The sequence below is a fragment of the Coccinella septempunctata genome, chromosome X (assembly GCF_907165205.1).
Source record: "Coccinella septempunctata chromosome X, icCocSept1.1, whole genome shotgun sequence".
In the NCBI taxonomy this organism is placed as follows: Eukaryota; Metazoa; Arthropoda; class Insecta; order Coleoptera; family Coccinellidae; genus Coccinella; species Coccinella septempunctata.
This window is the reverse complement of record NC_058198.1, coordinates 13,005,812-13,015,000: the sequence shown is the minus strand read 5'-3', so window position 1 is coordinate 13,015,000 and position 9,189 is coordinate 13,005,812. Positions and strand designations below refer to the sequence as shown.

Genomic DNA, 9,189 nt, shown 5'->3' with positions numbered 1-9,189 from the left:
GATCACGATTCCCTTTAGATGAATATTGTTTTAACTCTAATAATGTTGGAAGTATAAATTGTAAGAAATATAATATAAAAATAATAAAAAAAGAAGAATGTAATTTGTGATTCTATGACTACAAATAATGAACGTCAACATGACATGTCAGCAATTTTTCGACATAACCAAGAATCAAAGTTAACTAATGCATGAAAGGATTTTTTCTGTTTGTCTGTACCATCATTTATGTATGTTTATCTGGACCATCATTTTACAAAAGTTATCATTAGTGAAGTTTATGATTTGGCACAGGATTCCTAATTACCATAGTAAAAGAATCGAATCGAATAACCATAACGAGAAAACCTCACATTGTAAGAAAAAAATTGTTTTAATTGTACGATTTAATCTATTGTGTTTTTTAATTGTAGCTGCTCCTGAGGAAGGAATGAACACATTCCGAAAGCTCGAGTATAAAGAATAAAGAGTGATCCATTCGTTTTTGACTGCAATCCCAAATAACCCCCAATCTGAATATAAGAAAACAGTCGATACCTTTTACCTGAAGTAGCCAAAACATTCACTTGAATTTTTTCCACTTCATTTCACATTGTTTCTTATGATAAGTACGTATTGAAATAATGAAATAACCTTGATGTCATTCAGGTTTTTGTACTGTAGGGATTAATGCTTCTAGGTGTTTGAATGAAACATTTGTTTTTATAAGTGGACTGTTTTATTTGAATTAAACATTAATTCGTTGGTGATAACAATAGGGACGATAAGTCTGACGTCATCGTCGCAATTTGACATTGCTCTATGATTGCCTGTTTCCAAACAAACCATTATTGGTGTGTATTCTGGCGTAAGGTGATCCGTTTTGCATAATGAAAAGATCAGCAGGAATAAGTTAAATAGTTTGCAAGTTTTTTGTGAATCTCCTTTGAAGGAACTTCAAATTGAATACAATTTCTTTGAAGTTCTGGTACATATTCATGCAATAATTCAAAAGAAAAAGATTTGAAGGTTAAGTATCTGTTTTTGTGAGAGAGATTTTAAATGGTTATGTGCTTTGCTCCTGACTGCAACCACTATAGTGAGAGGAAAATATGTTTCTTCTTTCGTTTCGCAAAAGATCCAACTTTACACCGAAAATGGGTTTCACTAATCAGGTTTGGAATTTCTCTATTTTATGACTGGTAGTGTTGTTAATGGTTTTATTTATTTCAGACGGGAGGACGGAAGTCCGACACAATGGTCACTGATTTGTTCATGCCATTTCATAAATGGTGAACAACTTGCCAAGCTTATTCAAGCACAACGAGAAAAAGCTATTCACTTTTCAGTGTCCAGAAAGAAAAAAGAGAAGATAATGTTCAAGAATATAACTGATAGCCCAAATTATTCAATTTATTTAAATATTACTCACAGAAATCTCCCCGAAACCAAGGACACTCAAGAAGGAGGTGCAGAAGTAGAAGTTTCATCCTCCATAACAGATGATACAAATAAGGATAATGATAATTCAACAGTATGTGCAGACTATGGTGTACCAGGGCCATCCAGTGCTAGTGATAATTCACACTTTACTGACACCCAGTACAAAAAAAAAGAAAGTGCCCCACTCGCAGAAGAACTGATTTCAGTCACTGAAACGGGTGATCGGAATAGGAAATATTTCACTGGTAGTTCACTAGTATGTGTTGACCCTTCCTTCCCAGGGTCATCTAATGCGGGTGCAAGTGTTTCTACTGAGACCCAGCATGGAAAAATGCCAATTTTTCCTGGACTGCAAGAAGCAGAACTGTATTTTTTTAAAAAAGGAAATGAAACACTGAAAAGGCAACTGCAGAATCTCTCGAACAGGTTTTCTTTTGAAATCATAAAGGATGATAACAAACTTGTGAATATGTATACTGGATTGCCTACTGTCTATATACTTGATTGTCTGTATGACTTGTTCGAAAATTTGACACTGAATTATACCCAAGGGTGGACAGTAGGCACCATTCCTAAAAAAGATCAGTTACTGTTAACTCTGCTGAAACTGAGATTGAACTGACTCCACAATGATTTGGCCTGTAGGTTTAATTGCAGCCAAGCAACTGTTTCAAACATAATATCAACACGGGTTTATGCTCTTCATGAAATTATATTTCTCCAACTAATGGGAAGTATACCTTCAAGAATTAAGAACAAACAGTGTATGCCAGCTTGTTTTAGTACATTTACTAATTGTCGAATTGTACTAGACTGTACCAAAGTTGAGTGCATAAAGCCGTCTCCCTTAGAGAAACGGAATCTACATACAGTTCATATAAACACCAGAACACTGTAAAGGGTTCAATTGGTGTTGCTCCAAATGGTGTTGCTCCAAATGGTGTTGCTCCAAATGGTGTTGCTCCAAATGGTGTGATAACCTTTGTTAGTGACCTATATGCAGGATCGACGTCGGATAAAAAAATTGTAGAAGATTGTACAATTTAAAAAAAATGGTGGCTGGTGATCTTATTTTAGCTGATAAGGGCTTTTCAATAGTCGATATTTTGCCAGAAGGAGTCAGCCTGAACATACCAACATTTTTAATAAATGCGCAATTCACCCCAGAACAAATCATACAGACAAGGACTATAGCCAGAGCCAGAATTCATGTTGAAAGGGCCATACAGCGGATTAAATGTTTTTCCATATTAGACTCGATTCCTCAAATTTTTATGCCATATTCAATAGAAATATTTAAAGTTTGTGCTGCACTCACCAATTTGCAATTTTCATTAATTGCAAAGTAGGAGAATTGTATAAAATTGATAAAAAAAAATTATTGATTGACATTTCGCAATTTTTTTACATATTGTTATGGGCTCCTAATCAATATTTATTTCTTTTATTGTTACCTTTTTAAAATGAATTTCAATATTTTCTCTTGATTTTATATCGTAAAAACTACGAAGTACCCACTTTTCATTTGAGTGAACTTCGATTTACAATTAGTGTAGGAAATCCCATACCTTTAGCATTGTTTTCATCGAACAATTTGACAATAGACCAGCTGTAAGCATATCACAGAAATGCCAACTTGATGAAACATGTACACCACAGGAATAATAATTGAAATAATTTTTTTAAGTAGTATTTATTGGTTCACATATTTTTCTCCTAATATGAACGGAACATAGTGCTCCAAATAAACTTCTTTTTAAATTATCAAATTTTCTTTGAAATCCTCTGCAACAATCACCCCAAGTAATGACTCCTTCGGTGTCCATATGACAAGATGCGCCTTCTTTCTTCCGGTGATAGCCAGCTATCCTATACATATCCATCTCCATCTGCTTGTATTATGTAGTCATGAGTACTTTTCAATCCTTCCAATACAGTGACTGAATTTATAGGGGCATTTAACCTCAACAAGTTGATCTTCCCCTATAAATCCATCCGGACTAGCACCTAAGAAGCCACACTTGTCTAACCACAGTCCAGTGGGAATGACTTCAACACCAAGTGCTTCCTCCAGAGCTTCGATGCCTTGTTTTTCATGAAGCTTCCCCCATTGTATGGCTTTGATATTTTCTTGATTATATGCACCTGTAAATAATTTTTCTTAATAATAAAGATATCAATTTAAAGAAAAAAATAACTAGCTCTTACTTCAAAATGAACAGAAATTGAAGTACGTGAAAGCCGTTTGAAAAGACTGGTAGGATAACGCTGCCTACTACAGGCTGCCAATACAACCGCAAAATTGCTTGCCGTTAATCGATTTTTCCGAGCCAACAGCCATTTAGCATTTTCGGACTGTCCAATTGTGAGCTCAGCTAGTTTGTTGGCATCGTTTTCCTCCAATTTAATTTTGTCTTCAAAAAAGTCTGTTCTGTTATGTGCTATTAAATAGTCTTGGCTGAATAGAATATCTTCCACATTAATAATGAATGCTTCTTCTGATGATATTTCATCCGCTAACAGCCAAAAGAATCGAACAGCACCATAAAAAACAGAAAGCTTGTTTTTGAAAACTTTTATCTCTTCTTCTGTTAAATTCCGATCAGTTGACCTGTGAGGCTTAGCAGGATACATATCTCTTAACTTTTGAACGTTTTTCTCTTGTGATTATTTTGACTTGTTCCAAGCACACTCCTTATCATTGACTGAAATGTGGTCTGGAGCAAAAAGCAGCAATGCTGCCAGGTAGTGACAACGTAATTGTCCACGTGAGCAGTCACACTTTCCTGATTTTACTGACCAATCAATATCAAATTCTATCTGAAAAATAAAAAGAACTACATGTATAAAGGAATAATAATAACATTAAAACAATACAAGAATATAGGTAACAAGGTGCAGCCAGTATCTCCATCCACTAAATCCTATGACAAAAAAATTAATTAAGAAGCAATAAATTCGTTTATATTATACCTCAAAATTATATTGTCGGTCTTTCATGCACCTTTTCACGAACTATATGAAGATCACTATCGAACACCATATTAATCACATGCCCTGATTCAACAGCATTTTCCCCTTTCTTCACTAATTTATCTTTGTCTTTGAAGAAGTTTATTACTTCGGGCCGCCTGATAACGTGCTTTGATGCCATTTTAAATCTCGAAATAACACTAAGAAGACAACTACAAGACTGAAGAAATAAACACATTTTCGAAAATCTTGTTGCATCTAACAGTGAGTTACTGAAATAAATTCATTTTTTTTTTCAAACAATCATGGCTGTTAAGAACATTAAGACAAATTTTTGAAATAAAAATGCAAAAATCAAACGAAACAGCTATAACCTATCAATTTACGAACATCTCTGTGGGTTTTTTTTTAAAGGTTGGTTGAGAATTAAGTACCAAATTAGAAAACTCACCTAAAATTACTTACATATAGTAGATACTTTAGAAATATCATTTCTGAAAATATCGCCTTTGTAAAACCGGTTTGTTTGGAAAAGGAAAGTAATGACAGATATATTTTAAAAGGTACCAACCTAAATATGACGTCACGACTTATCGTCCCTATTTGCGTAAAGCAGGCCCTTCACGTACAGTTTTTCTTGACTCCCGATGCGACGCTCCTTCGCTCCATTCCAAAATTCGAACGTGAAGGGTATGTTCACTCCTGGATCGTCTCGCATCTGACTCGGCGCGAGACGTTCCAACCAGTCTAAATTCCTGGAGCGAAGGACTCCAGGAACCATCAAAAACCGAACATGAAGGGACGACTCTTGCGCCGCTCCAATTCGAACGAGGATAGTCATATCGTAAAACATCGAAAGAAACAAGGATAGAATTGCTTTCGTGGTTTTTTCGCAGTTCGTAAGATATTTTTCAAAGATAGACGCCTTTTTTTTTAATGGCGGAAACTTTTCCACTGAATTCATTGGATTATATAAATTTTTCCATGCTTATAGAAAATTAAATGCAGTAGATATTCCAACAAAAATTTCAGGGAGTTTAAAATTGTTTAATTGATTTCTGCAAAAGCATTCAACTGGATGCATATAAGGCCGCTCCTCATGAAAATATCGGAATTAATGAATTTGGCGTGCTGTATTGGAATGCACGTGTAGTTTCATCTCTACACTTCGCTCCGGGAATCACGCGCCGGGAGCATCGCATCGGGAGTCAAGAAAAACTGTACGTGAAGGGCCCGCTTAAGCTCGCAATGTCTGTATTGTCTATTACTCGTACGCGTCTCTCCCCCTCTTGAGAGCACTGATCACTGTCTCCTAGCGTCTCCCCACTACCGCAGTTCGCGTGGCATCGTGACTAAAGTCGAACCCGAATACAGCTCGTAGCTGCATTCGATACTAGGGCACAACAGTTTTGCGCAGTTCTAGAACAATTCTCGGACTGTCCGAAATTCGAACCCGAATACAGCCATGGACTTTCGCGACATGTAATTTCCAGATAACATTGATCGACAAAATTATAGCTTTGTTCTCCCACCTAAGGAAAAAAAAAAAATATATATATATTAGACTGATTCAAAAAAATCGACTTTCTTTTTTTTCGAGGAACACACCCCTTATTATCTTCAAGGCACTGAAAAATGACGTCTGTGGAAATATTAGTCAAAAATCTTATTATTTAGAGGTCGCTCATCGAGGATTTCTATTTTCCCTACTAATAGCAGGGAAAAAAAATGTATTTCTGGTTAAAAAATTCCAGTTCGCAAACCAATGGACGGATTCCATTGAGCGATATATTTTTATGTAGGGAGTTAGGTGCTCTACAAAAACTGTCTCATATAATTTTTCCATAAAACGGCTTTTCGAAAAGTTATTAGAGCTTGAAATGAAATTTTTGTCGAAGTAGCTGTTTTTACTCGTATATTGGGGGGAAATTATTGGAATTTACTTGGAAAATCAGAATATAGTTCTGGAAAGATACAATTAATATGATTCTATGTAGATTCAAATAATTTATGACATCCTAAAATAGTCAACCTCAACAATTGAGAGTTAGAAATTTATACTCTTCAGAATCAAATTATTCAGCATCTATTATTTCTCATTCACTTGGGTCAGAAAGAATGATTGGTTTTGTGCCCTCTTTCAGATTAGTGTTTGTTCCTAAACCCAGTACTTGTCTTCAGTTTCAGTCATAATACAATTTTGTGTATTCATTATTTTTATAAATCCAAAATAGCCGCTGTCACAAAATAGGTAGTGAACTATCAATTTTTCAACAAATGTCTCGATATTTGTGGGATTGGTAGGTTTAATGATATTAGAAATAAGTCGCATATAGAAAGCATTCATTGGGTTGTGAAAAATAATATTGGTGTTGGTATATTCAACATCTATAATACATAATATGTTCTAAACAGATAATTTCATTTTTTTTTGTTGCCATCCGGAAAACGATGACGATGTTCGTTTATCAATTGTAAAAGAAACTGTAACTGTTTATTCTTCATTCTTCTTTTAGTAGTTATTGCATTCTTCAATTAAACCAATAACTCGCTCCGCTGAATTGTTAACAACAGAAAGATCCTATCATCTATATGTTACTTTCACTACATAATGTCTTCTCCAATGAAATCATATAGCGAGAATTTTGTGAATGCGGCCATTTTGGGTTTGCAAAAATAATGAATACACAAAATTGTATTATGGATGAAACTGAAGACAAGTACCGAGTTTAAGATTAAACACTAATCTGAAAGAGGGCACAAAACCAATCATTCTTTCTGACCCAAGTGAATGAGAAATAAGAGATGCTAAATAATTTGATTCTGAAGAGTATGAAACACTAACACCCTAACAATTGTTGAGGTTGACAATTTGGGGATGTCATAAATGATTTAAATCTAAATAAAATCATATCAATTGTAAGTTTCGAGAACGATTTCCTGATTTTCAAAGTAAATTCCAATAATTTCTCCCCGATATCCGAGTAAAAAGAGCTACTTCGACAAAAATTTAATTTCAAGCTCTAATAACTTTTCGAAAAGCCGTTTTATGGAAAAATTGTAAGTGGCAGTTTTTGTAGAGCACCTAACTCCCTACATAAAAATATATCGCTCAATGGAATCCGTCCATTGGTTTGCGAACTGGAATTTTTTAACTAGAAATAAATTTTTTTCCCCTGCTATTAGTAGGGAAAATAGAAATCCTCGATGAGCGACCTCTAAATAATAAGATTTTTGACTAATATTTTCACAGACGTCATTTTTCAGTGCCCTGAAGATAATAAGGGGTGTGTTTCTCGAAAAAAAAGAAGGTCGATTTTTTTGAATCAGTCTAATATATATATATATATATATATATATATATATATATATATTATATATATATATATATATATTATATATATATATATATATATATATATATATATATATATATATATATATATATATATATATATATATATATATATATATTATATATATATATATATATATATATATATATATATATTTTTTTTTTTTTTTTTTTTTTTTTTCAATCACCGCGCTTTGCGGGCTTGTGCTTAGTCATCTGTCGGACGCGAAGCAGCGTCAAGACAGAATGCTGCAGCTACGGGGCCTCCAGGAATTTCCGCACAATTCTCACCGTTCCCAGAATGACCTGTTTTTGGGCGCTAGAGATGACTTCGCGTCCCAAACCCAATCTTTCCGTATTCTCCACTAAATGCCTCTCAACCAGTCCATTAACCGACATTATCAATGGGAGGATACTAATGGATCTCAAATCGTACATCTCGCGGAGTTGATAGGCGAGGTCACCATATTTCGAGATCTTATCACTGTATGCCCTAGCTAAGTTCTCATCGGCTGGAATTGTAAAGTCCAGCAACAAGCAGGTTTTCTTTTCTTCATCGAACAGCGCTACATCCGGTCGATTATGGGCTACACCTCGGTCCGTTATTAATGTTGAGTCCCAATACAATTTGTATCGGTGGTTCAGTAAAAGAGGCTTCGGCGCATACATATATATATATATATATATATATATATATATATATATATATATATATATATATATATATATATATATATATATATATATATATATATATAGATTTGTTTGACCGCATATACAGACCCAAAACGGTATACTCGACCGACTTTTCAGTCCAAAAGTGACGTTGTCAGACCCGGCTCCGGGTCTGGTAACGTTCGACCATAGAATCGTTATAAGGGGGGTTAGGGGATGCTAGGGGTGAATTTTCAGGTGGGTCTGAAAAGTCGGTTATACTCGTTATTATATACAGAAAACTTCAGGGTTTGGCCAGTGCGAGGGCGCTTCGAGCGACATCAACTTGATGTGTATAATCCGCATAGTTGACCGACGCATCTAGTCCGAAAATTTGGCAACGCTGCAGTTGAAGAGCTTGATAATTTATTTTGTCATCTTTTCGATTTATACACCTCAAATGTACTATTTGAAAACTTATACGATCCCGGTATGATGAACAGTCGTCATGAGAGATATTCAATGACAATATTTTGAATAGAATTGAAGTGGTGTTATTGGATTCTTTTCGTATTCAAACTATAAAATTGCTAATAGTACACGTGTGGAAACTTATACAAGCCCGTTGAAGTGAGTCTACCTAATTTCAGGAGCACTGGCATAAAAATTGTATTTTCACCTATTTGACCCTCAGCCGTGTTTGCGTATTGAATTTCCTGAACATCATTGCAGTTATATTTGGTTTACTTCATAGGAGCTCATTTCCAGAATTTGTTTGACATTCA

At 34.7% G+C, this 9,189-nt stretch overlaps 1 protein-coding gene and 1 long non-coding RNA gene across 5 annotated transcripts in view; both read left to right on the top strand.

Moving 5' to 3' along the window:
* The window catches only part of LOC123321548 (neurotrimin-like), a 652,977-nt gene that overhangs the window by 362,084 nt on the left and 281,704 nt on the right, over positions 1-9,189 (top strand). The gene's annotated exons all lie outside the window — the stretch shown is intronic.
* On the top strand, positions 16-541 carry LOC123321554. Its single transcript, XR_006538884.1, has 2 exons — positions 16-356; positions 414-541. It is a non-coding gene; the product is annotated as an uncharacterized LOC123321554 (long non-coding RNA).